The following is a 13819-nucleotide window of genomic DNA, read 5'->3' as shown; positions in this document are numbered from 1 at the left end:
CTAGGGATAGGGATAATTATCTCATAATTCTGGGGAAATTTGAAGAATATTTTGTGCCAAAGAGGAACCTTATGTATGAGAGGGCCTGCTTCCACCAGAGAGAGTCCTCAGAAGCCTGGGGAATCAGCTGAGGCCTACATAAGATGGCTGCAAGAAAAAGCTGATGACTGAGTTTGGCAACAGCACAACTGAAACTATTAAGCACAATTGAAACTCTTCTTTTTCCTGCCTTTCTATTCTACCCCTGGAAGGAGGTCTGCCCTAGTATTTCCCTGCAAGTATAACGAATGCACCAACAGATCGGCACCGGTAATACTAACTTCCTATCCCTTTACAACTTCTCGCCTGCTTCTCTTCTCTCCTTTAAGCCTGAATTTTAGTCCTTTCTCTGGAAAACCTTAAGCTGATTCATTGATAAGCTAAAACACCTCTACATGAGATTCTTGTTATTACTGCTAGTTAGAATTGTATTGCTTTGCCTAATCACCTTTTTCATTCTTTGAACCCCTTTTATCCTTCAATAAATCTGATTGTATTGCACTTCCTCCTCATTTTCCAGACCAAAACTTTGCTTACATTAATACTGTGGTGCACTGTTCCATATAGTCATGCGGATTCCGCACGTTAGCCCAAAAGCCCGACTGGCATGTTTAGCAAGCATTCTGGAGCAGTTCCATTAACAATATCCCATATCAATGAAATTTTGCTTACTCTGAAAGAGGCGTCAGTGTTCAGAACTTTGGACTCGCCTTTGGCCTATCATTCAATTTCTAAGCTCAAAGGTTCTCACAAATACAGCCTTCATTACTCCAGAGGGTCTTTTTCAATACAAAAGACTGGATTAGTCTCTGCAGGCCTGGTATTTTAATGAATGATGAATGCAATTCTTGCAACTAAGGATGGCATAATTTCCTTTCAGGATGACATTTTAGTGTATGGCAAAACCACTGAGGAACATGGTGCTAAACTGAAAGAACTCTTAAGAAAACTCCGACAACATGGACTTACTATCTCTGTAGAGAAATGTTAATTTTGCACACACACACACACACACACACACACACACACACACACACAGAGAGACATACTTGGGGCACTCAGTACCTCAGAGTGATATGGCTGTTCATGCCGTCTCACCCTGATGATGCAGAGATTCGTGGCTGGGCAAGGGAGAAGCAACACATATACAAATTACATGCGGATCAGAAACTGGGTACAAAACAGTGAACATTTGTACCCAGTTTCTGATGGGTACAGTTTCAGTGGGGGACTTTGTTCAAGTACCACTACCTTCTAAAGTGAGAATGGGATGTTCCCAATATTCTGGACCAAAACAAATAATCAAAATCTATAATAATCAAATAATAATCAGATTCTGTCCTTTTGGATGATTGAAAGAAATTGAACAGCTTGAGACTTTCCAGAATGAAAAGCCTCATACTATGAGGAAATAGAAGTGCTTTGAGAACTGCAATTATGTGTCTCTTCCAGCTAGTTCTCCAGATTCTAATATAAAGCACAAATGAAACAAATGCAGAATCCAGTATCTTGGGATTAGTGGAAGGGAAACAAGAACAAAACTGAACAAAAGAGAAGTGATGCGGGTGCACTCCAAAATATTTAAACCACTGTGAGAAGACAGAATGGCTTCCATATGTCAAGGCATTTCTTGTGCATGCAGTTTGCAAGGCCAGATCTGCCTAGCTTTAATTGTAGGACTGCATTCTGTTCCTTTTGACTATTCTTTGGATTGCTATAATCATTTCAGAGATAAATACACATATTCTTTATTTTAGTGATGTTTTATCCCACTGTTTTCCATCCTACTGTTCATCAAAGAGACCCCAATGCAATATGTGAAATGTGTTGACTATATTAAGATAAGTGCTATTTAAATAAATACCGGTAACAACATCTTTAGAGCTGACAGATTTCACCACAGGTGATCTCTGCAGGTCCTGCTTTTAATGGTGCAGCAGGACAGGGATATTATCTTCATTTTCTGCTCCTCACTAACTTCAGTCTTGGCTCATTAAATATATGTTTAAATATCTCAAGTGGATTTGATGAATATAACTAATTCATTCCCTATATGGTCCCAGGGGCTGGGGGGATTTGGATTAGGGTCATGGTGGGAGAAAGAGTACCCCACCACACACATTACAGAGTCCCCCCTGCATGCTATTTTCAGCTTTAAAATGAACATAAAAGGCTCCAATTACATACTTAAGGTCACATGGTTTGACTCCAAATTTATGTTTCTCTAAACAAAATTGGCTTTGAGGTTGAGCATGACCAAGGCTAACAGGCAGACTTTTTCTTTATAACTCCCTCCAGAACTCCACCCCACCCCACCCCCCAATAATTAGTGCTTGTACTATTTATCATTATTGTTGTTGTTTACAGAGTCAGACAGGTGTTATTGTTAATTATATATATATATATATATATATATATATATATATATATATATATATATAAAATATTTATTATTATTTATTATCATTTAGTACTATTAAGGTGTAGAGCTCATGGGAAGGGCATCTCCTGCAGAATAAGTGCTGCCATGGCATGGCATGGCATAGCATAGCATAGCATTGCACTGCAGGGCATTTAGATGGATTTAAATGCTTTTTCCATGCTGAGGGCACATGTAATTTTTTGTACCAGTTTGTAAGCAGGCAGAGCACTCAGAAAATGCATGATTTCACTTGGCTTGCCCCCTTCCAGATCATGGCCAATCACAGTTGCCCTGCTGATGTGGTGATGCTTTGCTCACGCTCTGGCTGTGGAGCTTGCTGAGAACTGCCTCAGAGGCCAAGCGGCAGGGAGGGGCTGTCCTGTCCTGGAACTGGAGTTTGGCTGGCCACAGTTTGGCAAACGTCTGCGGACCAATTTGGAGTTACAAATGGAAACCGCGGACTCGTCAAACTTCGGTTTCACATTATGGCCTATTTCTTTAATAGCAGTTTGACATGAGGAATTAACAGCTTTTCAGAGTATGGAGATAAATGGTATCATTGCCAACTGGCAAAGAATCAAATGGCTGTTAATCTATATACTATTTTCAAAAGTGCTGAAATCTGGGATCCTTATGAACAGAGAACTGGATATGTCAGTGTTAAAAAAGTATGAAGAAAAAAAACCTTTTAAAAAAAATCACCACCACCAAACTGCCTCCACGTTAATCAGTGAGATGGAAAGTGTATGGCAGGTGAGCAGAGGTAATGGAACTCAACCCCAGCACAGCTTCCTCCAGTGGCTGTTGTTATCTACCTTATGTTTCTTTTTAGATTGTGAGCCCTTTCGGGACAGGGGGCCATCTTATTTATTTCTCTGTGTAAACCACTTAGGACCCTTTTGTTGAAAAGTGGTGTATAAATAGTAGTGGTGGTGGTGGTGGTGGTGGAGGAAGAGCTTGAACAAAAAGAGAGAGAAATTCATCAGCTTGAAGACCATTCCCTCGAAACAGTGATGAGCACTTTTGCTTCAGCATGGGAAAGGTGACTAAAATTCTTTTGGTTTCTCACCAGACATTTCATAGCTACCATATTTATCTGAATAAAAAAAGACCCTGAATTCAAGACGATTCCCTTAAAACATAGGGGTTAAATACAGGTTGTACTTGTATTTACCCATAAGGAACAGCAAAGTAGTTGTGCTGATGGGGGAGACACCGGGTTCAGGGATGGATCTTTAAACCCAATCAAATTTCCTGGGCTCTGTCAGGCTGGTGTGGTGCATGGTTCGACAGCAGCTTGGTGACAGTTGCCAAGTCTGACATCAGTTGCCCTATCCCCATGGCTTCCCTGCATAGAACATCCAGGTCCATGTAGAGTCCCTAAGGTCTGCCACTCTCATGAGAGAGCAGACTGTGGGAATAGGATACTTCAGAGTACCCTCTTCTTCTTTCTCCCAGATGGCTCTTCTCATGAGTAAGCCTAGGGACTGATAACCCCCAAGGGGAAGAGGCTGCCCCCCCTCCCCAACTTCTCTTTTATAAAAATAGAACTCTGAGAATCCCTGCCTGATGATGCCTTTTTGAGCTGACCCTGGGCCCTGACCCTGACTTTCACTCCCTTATCGGATAGCAAAGAACTTAGTGCCTGTCCTGTCATTCCATCCCCTTTCTCTCCTGTTTGCCATGTGTGGGGAGCAAGGAATGAAGTTGGGACAGGGAATGCCCATTGAGAGGATGGCAAGGCTGCAATGGGGCATTGTGGCACCTCTGCTGCCTGGCAACTCCGTAGCTGGATAATTGACCCGAGGGGTGGGACTGGTTCTCCAAAAGGCAGCCAGCAAGAAGCATGGAAGGCAGGGAGTAGGTCTTGGGTGGGTCTGCATTGCCGCTTCTCTGCCTGCGATTTGGAAATCGGCACAAAACTGCAGTTATCGCAGCCCCTGGAATTGGACTTAATGCCTTGGTGGCCAAACCACTGGTCTCGATGATGAGCCTTTGCGCAAACTGAAGGTTTACATTTGAGTTTGCTGAGACAAAGCGGGGGTCACTTTCGGCCCGGAACCACAATTCCATATGTTCAAACATACTGGAGTTACAATCTCTGCCACTTTTAACTCCAATTTGCCGTTACATGTGGACCCAGCCATAGAAGCAGGCCAAGCTCTTTTTATTGTCTAGGTAGTAACCCTACTAGCAGGTAACCCTATTAATTTCCTTTCCACTGTAACACATAGGACCGGGTCTCACGATCAGTGAGACCCAGTTTGGGGCAGTGAGCAGGAAGAGCAGGCTAAATCTGCTCTCCCCGCTCACGAGTGGGCAGGGAGCCCTGGGCGGCCAGATCAGCTGCCCACACGATGGCTGGCTCCATGACGAAGCCGCAGGGGGGTGGGGGGAGCGGGGGCCACACGGGCTCCGCAAGCCCCAGTATGCCCTGCATGAGCGCGCAGGGCATACTGGGGAGACCCCTGGAGCCAAGAGGCGGCTTTTCACCTCCCAGCCGGGGGTCTACTCATGAGTAGGCGTGCTGCGAAGGCGCACCGCAGCTACTCACGATCCTAAAAGAAGGTTTGCTGGAGTGCTCACTCCACAAACCTGCTTTTTAGCAGGGGTTCTTGAGCGGGTTACCCGCTCAAGAACCACCAGGCTCGGCTGCGAGCCTGGTGGTTCTTACGGTCAAAAAAATTGGGCTAGCTCAATTGCTAGCTCTGCTAGCTCAATTTTTGTTGATCGTGAGAATCGCCCCATAGGATTTCCAACTCGGACTGAAGCTATTCTTGTTTATTTTTCACAATATTAAGCCATTAAAAGTTGTTGCAGACCCATTTCATTATAGTCATTTATTAAACATTTTTCATCCTGTCAAGTCACACAGCCACACAAAGTGGCTTACAAAATATAAAAGTACAGTTTGTCATTGAATCCACTCTCATTTGCTACCAAAGAATCTACTCTCAGAACACTTCAGAAACAACAAAACCCAGTGCCCCATGAGCTTGTGGGTTTGGGGTGGGTGGCACCCTATGTGCACTACACCACCACTCGATTTGGGCCACCCTGGTGCCCTCCAAGTGGAGTTATAGGGCTGCTGAAATCCCCATTTTTCCCTATGGGGAAAAGCTTAAAGCTGTGCAAAATTCAGACATTCTTTTTAAAATCACCCCTTTCACCAATTTCTTTGAAATCTGGATGGTAGCACTATGGTTTGGAATTGAAAGTTCACTGGTAACCAATGCAGCTGTTACAGGATTGATGCTGTTCTCTCAAACTTCTGTGCACCCACAAAAACGTTCTTGTAGTAGTGTATACTAGCTGAAGCTTTTAAAGTGTCTTCAAAGTAGGGATGTGCCCGGACCTGTGTGTGCTTGGGCTGCCCGCAGCCCGAGCAGACACACGACCCTGGACCTGGGTAACAGGCTGCTCTTGCATCCTTTTACCCTGTCAAAAGCCCGAGTAAAAAACCTGGGCTACCCGGTAAGGCAGTGCTGGGATCAGCCCCAATCCTGGCACTTTACATGAGCAGCTCTACAACTCTGCTGCTGCTGCTAGGTAGGGCTTCTTGTGTGAACAGCCTCAATAGAGCTGGGCATCATCTGTATATTGGTGAACTACAGTCCATACCCCAAATGACATTTTCCTTTTGCTCATAAATCTATCTATCTATCTATCTATCTAGCCTGATATATACATCTCTAGACGGTGTACAAATTAGAAAACACAACAAATGTAAAAACAACTCTAAACCCTTTCTTGGCCATTTGGACTGTGTTTGAAATATGTGTTTTGTCTTGGGAGGGACAGATTCCCTTTTGGACTGTGCTTCTGCAGTGTTTTTCAAGGCAGGGTTGCAAAATGCATTGCAAATTGCTATGCAAAACTTGTGTGCAGTACACTCTGTGAGTGCGGCTTGTTCCCGCCATAGGGAACAATAGGGAAACTCTAAATGCCCCATTGTGCAGGTGATTTTAAACACATTTTTAACCTTTCCTCCAAACCCCATAGGATCCTATGGGGGTTTGGGGGAAAGGTTAAAAATTTATTTTAAATTGCTGGCTTGTCCTTTACTTTTTTGGGTTGGGTGGTAAGTGGCACCCATCATGCCCTACCACACAGCCCAATTTGGTGTCCCTAGGAGCTACCCATGGGGAACAATGGGGTGTTTTGAGTGTCCCCATTGTTCCCTATGGCTGGAACATTCAAAATGTTTTGAGTTGTTTTGTTAAAACAGTCCTCTTGACCACTGTTTTGATGAAACATTTTGATCATTTTGTATTTTGTTTCGAGTTTGAAATGAAGGGCAAAATCTGTTTCATGAACATCCCTACCTGCTTGATATCAGGGTGAAACAGTGTTGGAGATAGCTCTTCAGATGGCTTGAGTGCCATTCTAGATATGTCAGACTTTGAAAGTGCTCTAGTTCTAGGGCTCTTTTGGCCCATGTCAAGCTGATCCTGCCTGCTCAGGGTCAGGGTCACTACTCTGGTAGTTTGGGCCATGACAGTAGCATTCTTTGAGGGGGCTTCTGGGTAAAGAATGGGGATTGCTGGCCACCAGGAGGAGGGCTGATGATGCTGATAAGTTTTGCCTCACTCCAATTTCATCCATCACTCACCCCCATTGCTGAGATTGTGAACCCATTCATCCCCCCAAATTCAAGGCAAATGTTCTCAAATGAGAACTTTAATCTCAGCCCCAAGTCATACTATATATAGTGATTCTAGCTGGTTGATAAAGTGTTTACACCATAATTGGGTTCAATTATGTTAATAAGCACTAAAAAAAAAATCCATATTGACAAGCAAATATGGCTCCAAGTGCCCTTCTGGTCTTCCACATGACAGATGCTAATGAGATGCTGTCAGCCACTCTGGAATGTCAGCAGCACTAGGAAGGCTGCACAGCATTCATAACTCAATCACTTCACTAAAATGCCTTCTTGGGCTCCTGAATATTATTCTGGAATTTATTCCAGGTGTACAATACATTGCTTTTATGAACAATCTTTGACTTATTTTGCATTTCAGTAGAGAGTGAAGGAGAGAACCATGTGTATGGAAATGTGGCCTATGAATTGGCTATACCTAAATGGGTGGCTAAATGCCAGTCCTAACTTTCTTTCCATACTGGCTTAGCCCTACCCTTCTTCTCTCTGATTCCTATTCTCTGTTTCTTGTGACCTTACCTCTACTCCTGCTTTCCAGATATCTAATGCACAGCATTGTTTTCTTCATAAGTTCTATACTAGTTCTTGCTCACCTTTGTGTGTCAACATTTGTCCCTCATATTAAGGAAAGAACAGAAAATAAAGATATGTAAATTACCAATATATTTACATATTAAAAATAGTTAAGTAATACATATAAACCTTATTGATAACCATAAACCACTTCTTGAAATTGAAAAACACTTATAAAAAGGAACATAAATGCATAGTTAAAACCTAATGTGATTCTGAAGCACTCATAGTCCCAAATTTGCCAAGGAATAGATCCAAGTACGGTATCAGATTTGTGCTGTAGTTGTCAAAGGAGATGGTTCCAGAAGAAGGGCCATTTGGTGGATTCTCTCCATGATGGAAGCTTGCAGGTTCTCTATAGTTTATTATCTTCATCTTCCTCTCAATTTCCAGATGGCATCATTTATGTGCCCAGAAGGTGATTTAGGAGCAGAAGTCAGAGAAGCAGACAGAATTGCGAAGGGCGGAACATCTTAATATGAAATGTCACATTAGTGACCCATCTGTCCTCCAAGGAATGCATTGTCATGTCCATAGATTTGCTCAATTTTTATCCTCACAATCTGTGAAAAAACTAGTATCACTTTCTACATTAAAATATATATGTATGTAGGCAGTTAAATGAGGCACAGCTAAGCATGACCAGATGGCTACAGCTTTGTATTGGTTGACTGTGCTTGTAGAAGACTGAAGCTATCCTTTGCTTGAGCAAGGCAATGAAGTACATGTACTGCAAGCTTCTTCTTTTTTTAACAGATACTCTGATTCCAGCTTAATCCAACCCATCAATATAGTCAGAATATGATATTAAAATGGTATCAAAATAACAGGAGGCTGGTCTTGGAAAAAGATGTCCATTTTTTAATCAGATGGTCTGAAGATGAATTCACTTATTCATATATGTGTGCTGCAGTAATGTTGAACTGAATTTGTACTGTTGTTTTCCAGTGTGCAACAATAAAAGTTTGATGAAGTGCCCAGATTTTTGGCAATGGCTGACATTTTAGTGAACGGGTTCCATTCCCTACATTATCTTCTTTAATACATCATTTGGACAATTAATTAATTTCCTCGCAGTTGAGAAGAAATGGAAGTGGATGTCTGAATAGACAAAACGATATTAAGATCGTTGTTGCTCTGCTTTGATGAGGATGAAAAACAAGTTAGCCAAGAGAAGCACAACAAAGGCATGCTGATTACATATAAAACCAATTCCAAAGCACAAAGCCAGTAGCCAGAAGGTTTTTTTTAGTAAGGTGGTGTGTGTGGGTGTGTGTGGTGGTGGTGTCAGCCACAAGTACACTAAAGGAAGAGGGGAGATGAAATCAGTGTAGAACTCGCAGAACCTAAACATGGGTAATCCAATTCTTTATTTAGTTGTAATACAACATAATTTAATTTTATAGAATTTAAAAATGTGCCAACTGTACGCCAACTATCCTTGTATCTTTGTACTCATTGACTAGAACATTGGATGATGGTAGCAGGTTTGCTTCTTAATAAGCAACTGGGTAGAATACTTCCTGCATGCTTCACCCTTACACAGGGGCGTAGCAAGGTTGGAGTGGGCCCAGAGACAAGATTTTAAAATGGGCCCCCCCCCCCAAAGTCCAGGGCCTCCGCACACCCCAGGCCCCCAAGGATTTAAGTCTGATATTCCAAAATAAGTATGCTGCCTGCAAATACATTTCACTGAATATACACACACACACGTCACAATATATAGTGATATACATTGAGTACTATACATTTGTATTACTTTTAATGCCTAGAACACACTAGAAAGATGAATTATTAAAATGGGCCCCTCGCTGCAGATTAGCAAAGGAGACTTTCAACCATGCAGGGTGAACCTATGTTTGTTTTCTCAGAATTCTGAACAAATTCAGTCAAGTTTGATTGCAGGAGGTTTTTCACAGGAGGCTTTTAAAGCCCTTTAAGACACCTCTCCTCTGGAATGGAGGTGCTGCATTCACATGTTGGCCAGATTTACCCTGAAGTCCCTGCAAGTTATTGGGGAGCAGTTCACACACAAGAAAAATAAAATAAAATAAAAGCACCACACATGCTTCACAGTTCTCACTCAGACCTTCTGGGTTGCAAAACAACTTGAACATAAGTGCATTTATAAATGAATGAATGAATAAATAAAATTAATAAAATACTGTTCCAGAAGTTTTTGCAATTTTCTGCCATGAAACAAGCCACTTATAGGACTTTTTAGATAGTTTTTTTTAAGTCAGCAAATTTTCCAAGCTGTTTCAAAATAAATATTCAGAGACTTCTCGGTCCCTCTCCCCCACCCCCATATCCAAGCCCTATGGCAAGCAGATCCCTATATATGGGGGGGGGGGCGGGAAAGGTAACCACAAAAAGGAGTTCACACTCTACCTGGCAAATGCTGGTCTGGGTTAAGCAGGGCAGCAAGGGCTCTTCTGCTGCAGAGAACACTCTGGCTGCCTCCTCCTTCCTGGCTGGCTTGGGCCCTACTCGAGTTCAGGCTTCACTGTGGCCTACACGGAGGCCTCCGTGGAAGCCCCGCCCACCCGCCGATCAGCTGAGAGGCGGGAGAAAAGGAGCTCTTTGCAGCTTGCCTGCTGCTTCGATTGCGGGCCAGCAGAACAAGCAGGAGAGACGGCAAAGAGGGCAAGTGGCTGAGAGGCTATGGGGCTGGGCAGGGGGCAATGGGGAATCACATGAGGTGTCCCTGGGGTGCCCCTCCAGGCAGTGGGGCCCCCAGACAACTGTCTCCCCTTGCCCTATCATTGTTACGCGCCTGCCCTTACATCTCCACAGTTAAAAGGGCTAGATTTATTCAAATAGAGCAGAGCATTCTATCAGTATGTGAGCCAGCTTGGATAGAGCCAAACTCGAGTTTAAGCTGGTTTGGATCCAAGGGTTCAGGTTGACCCCAACTGGGCCTGGTTTGATCCAAGATCAAACCCAACTGGACCTGGTTCAACCTGAGCGAACACGGAATTCTACTGGAATCTGGTGAGCATTCCCCTTTACCAGGGGAGGGGGGAGCGGGCAAGAGAGCTTCTGTAAAACTAGAGCAGCCAGGAGGGAAGAAAAAATGTACCTTAGAAATGTCGCTGCTGACTGCGGTGGTAGCTGTGGGGGGCGGCGGCCACGGAGGGGGCAGCCATCCCCCCACCTATCCCGACTCTGCATTTTGGGCCTCTGCACAGGTGTGGAGGTGACTAAAATGGCCTCCACTCATGAGCAGAGACCATTTACATGACCACACAATTTGTGTGGTCACGCAAATGGCCTCTGTGCATGTGTGGAGGCCATTTTTGTGATCTCCACACCTGTGCAGAGGACTGAAAGCTGAACTGGCTTTTCCGTTTTTGTGCACATCCCTAGAGCATTGAGGAAGGGGTGTTTATAGCTCCTTCCCTCATACACACAAAGAAATCTCATGTTGATTTAACTAAATCTATTTTGTGTTTTAACTTGTTTTATGTTGTTGCAAATGCCCAGGGACAGAAGTTTGGGGTATTGTACATAGTTGATGCATAAATGAATAAATAAAATACAAGTTTATTCAGCAACAGCTCCATTTTCCTTTCTGATTCCTTCCCCACACTCTCTACAGCATCTCCCCGGGACAAATGTCCAAACAAATAAAACTGCAAAACATTACTGGATAAGATACAACAAGAGGCCTAGAATATTGCTGAGAGGACCAGATCCCCAAATGCCCTTCTGGAAAGAAACTGCATTCTTTCAGCTTAGTAGGCATAATGCAAACGAGGATTCCTCTAGTGTCTTTTTATTTCTTATGATGCATTTTCCCTGTGACCTAAGGTAAGTGTCTGTTGCATTTGAAACTAATAATGAATGTTATTGCATTTCAGATATTTGAAAGCATCTCTGATGCTCCTTATTTTTTCAACCACCATGCAATAAAGAATTAACAGTAACTGTCTACAAAACCCTGAAACGGTAACATGCACGTTTTCCGTTAACCAAATGCACAGCGGGGAGCATTACAGAACTAACATGATTCTGTACTAACAGAGGTCTTAAAAGCCATCGATTTCTAAGAATTATGCAGACAGATAAGAGCTGTTGTGGTGTCTAAAATGTATCTAGCACCGTGTCTGACAAATTTGCAATGATCTTTGAAAGGAACGTTTTTAGGTCAAAATACCTGAGAATGGAAGGCTACAACAATGTTTTTATGCTCTTAAGGTTTTTTTTTTTTAATCCCACTGTAAAAATGGAAAAATAATCTGAACAAGGAATTATGTACCTAACGGATTCCTGATAGGTATTTGTTCGGATGCTAACTGCAGATTTCCAGTGATGACTGATGATGAGATAAAGCTACTCCAATCACAAGGTGCTGTAAAAAAAAAAAAAAGATTTTTCTGATTCTAAAATAAGCCCTATCTGTTCATGGCAGGTTTAACGTCATGCATAGTTTGGTCCCCAAAAATCTAAAGTTAAAACCCATTAGGGATGAAATGAAAGGAAAGTAAAACAGATAGGAGCTATTCACACAAGCAGAAAACAGGGTCACCTCCTGAATGCAGCTTGAAACCTATTTTTACCTCATAGCAAACAGACAAGCATATGGTGCAGATTCGGCAGGGAGCGTATGCGACAGACGATGAACATTTCAGGGTTCCCCAGCCACAGATAGCATTGTTGGTCCTCCAGCCCCGCCCCTGGCAGCAGTAGCTCCCTGAGTGGACAGGGCGAGCATGTGACCCAAAGAGATAACTCAGTGGGCTCCAAGCTGCAGTCCCTCTTTGCTGTTTCCTGATTGGTAGACTCAGTTAACCCTTTCCTGGCAACTGCAGCACTGTCAAAGGCACTGAACTCCGTCCTGATGCCCATATCTCCCAGCCCACAACAAGACAAAGACAGAAGGAGAGAGAAGAGAGCAGCTGCAGCTGCCAGCCAGCCCCAAAGGAAGAGCCACACACACCCGCAACACACACCCCAGTTCCAGGAGGGACAAAGCATGAGAGCCAAACAAAGAGACCCAGCATGGGCATAGGAGGGTGGGCATGTGGGGGAGGGTGTCCTCATCACGCACCTGCCCTGATGCTGCCACTTGCCACTCTTTCAGTGCCAGCAGGGTGGGAGAGTGAGTGGCAAAGTGTCGTCCACACCTGCCCTCCCTCATTGGCACTGCTACCCTCTGCATCTTGATGATAGTGCAGAGGGTGGGTGAGTGGGTTCATTGGCACACCCAGGCAAACTGGGCACCTGGACAGCCACCGCTGTGAGGCTCCCCACCGCTGCTGTGAGCCCTCTAATGCCACTGAGAGCCCCCCACCACTGCCATTGCCGCCATGAGGCTGAACCAGCGAAGCTTGCATGGACAGTCAGGCCATCAGTCACTCCCACTCCACCCGCCGCCACCACGAGGTCCTGCTCCAACCCCGCCCCCGGCCGCACAGATGGTGGCTAGAATACTTGTAACGATCAGCAATTTGGCCTCGCCACGGCGGCAGGAAACCCTGCACCAGCCATTCAACACCTCCCCCACACCTTGGGGGCCATGGGCAAGGCCCTCATGGTCCAGGGGTAAGAGCACCTCCGGGCAGGTGGGTGACGCTGAACATCTGCCCACTCACCCATCCACTGGCCATATGCTACGGGCCCCACATTTTTGAGGGCCCCACACTCTCCCAGTATGGAGCATATCCGTGCATCCCCTTGCAGAGTGCAAAGGGCTCAAACCGCCACAGTCTACCAGCCTTGGAGACGGGCCCCAGTTTGCTGCCCCCTCCCGTGAGCCAGGCACAGCCCTGGGGCTTCTTTGGTGGCAGCCCCACGCCCGCCAGGCCCTCCAGCATGTCTGTCGCTTGGGAGTGGCTCTGGGCTCTTTTCTAGCCTGGAAACAAGCGTGAAAGCTAGCCCAACTGCTGGGAGCCTCTGGAGGTGGGATGTGCGGCGGGACCCTTTGCGCGCCAGGAAGGGGATCCCCTGCCTGTGGGAAGGCTGGCCGGCCATCCTGCCTGCCTCTTGCCTGTTGGAGACCTTGTCGGACCCACCTGGAGCAGCATCCACCGCCTGTTTGGGAAGGAGGAAAGTGCTGGCAAGACTGCTGCTGCTCCCTGCCCTGCCTTTCCCTGAATTTTGAGCAGGGCAGGGGCTTA

General features: G+C 44.8%; 1 long non-coding RNA gene across 1 annotated transcript; it reads right to left on the bottom strand.

Annotated features, from left to right (window-relative positions):
• Positions 1–5286: 5286 nt before the first annotated feature.
• On the bottom strand, positions 5287–12439 carry LOC128342250 (uncharacterized). The gene is made up of 3 exons (XR_008314859.1): positions 12260–12439; positions 11959–12051; positions 5287–10254 (listed from the first exon to the last, which is right to left on the bottom strand). It is a non-coding gene; the product is annotated as an uncharacterized LOC128342250 (long non-coding RNA).
• Positions 12440–13819: the final 1380 nt, after the last annotated feature.

This window comes from Hemicordylus capensis, chromosome 2 (assembly GCF_027244095.1).
Source record: "Hemicordylus capensis ecotype Gifberg chromosome 2, rHemCap1.1.pri, whole genome shotgun sequence".
Taxonomy (NCBI): domain Eukaryota; kingdom Metazoa; phylum Chordata; class Lepidosauria; order Squamata; family Cordylidae; genus Hemicordylus; species Hemicordylus capensis.
Note: the sequence above shows the minus strand (reverse complement) of the source record. Positions and strands in the feature narration are given on the sequence as shown.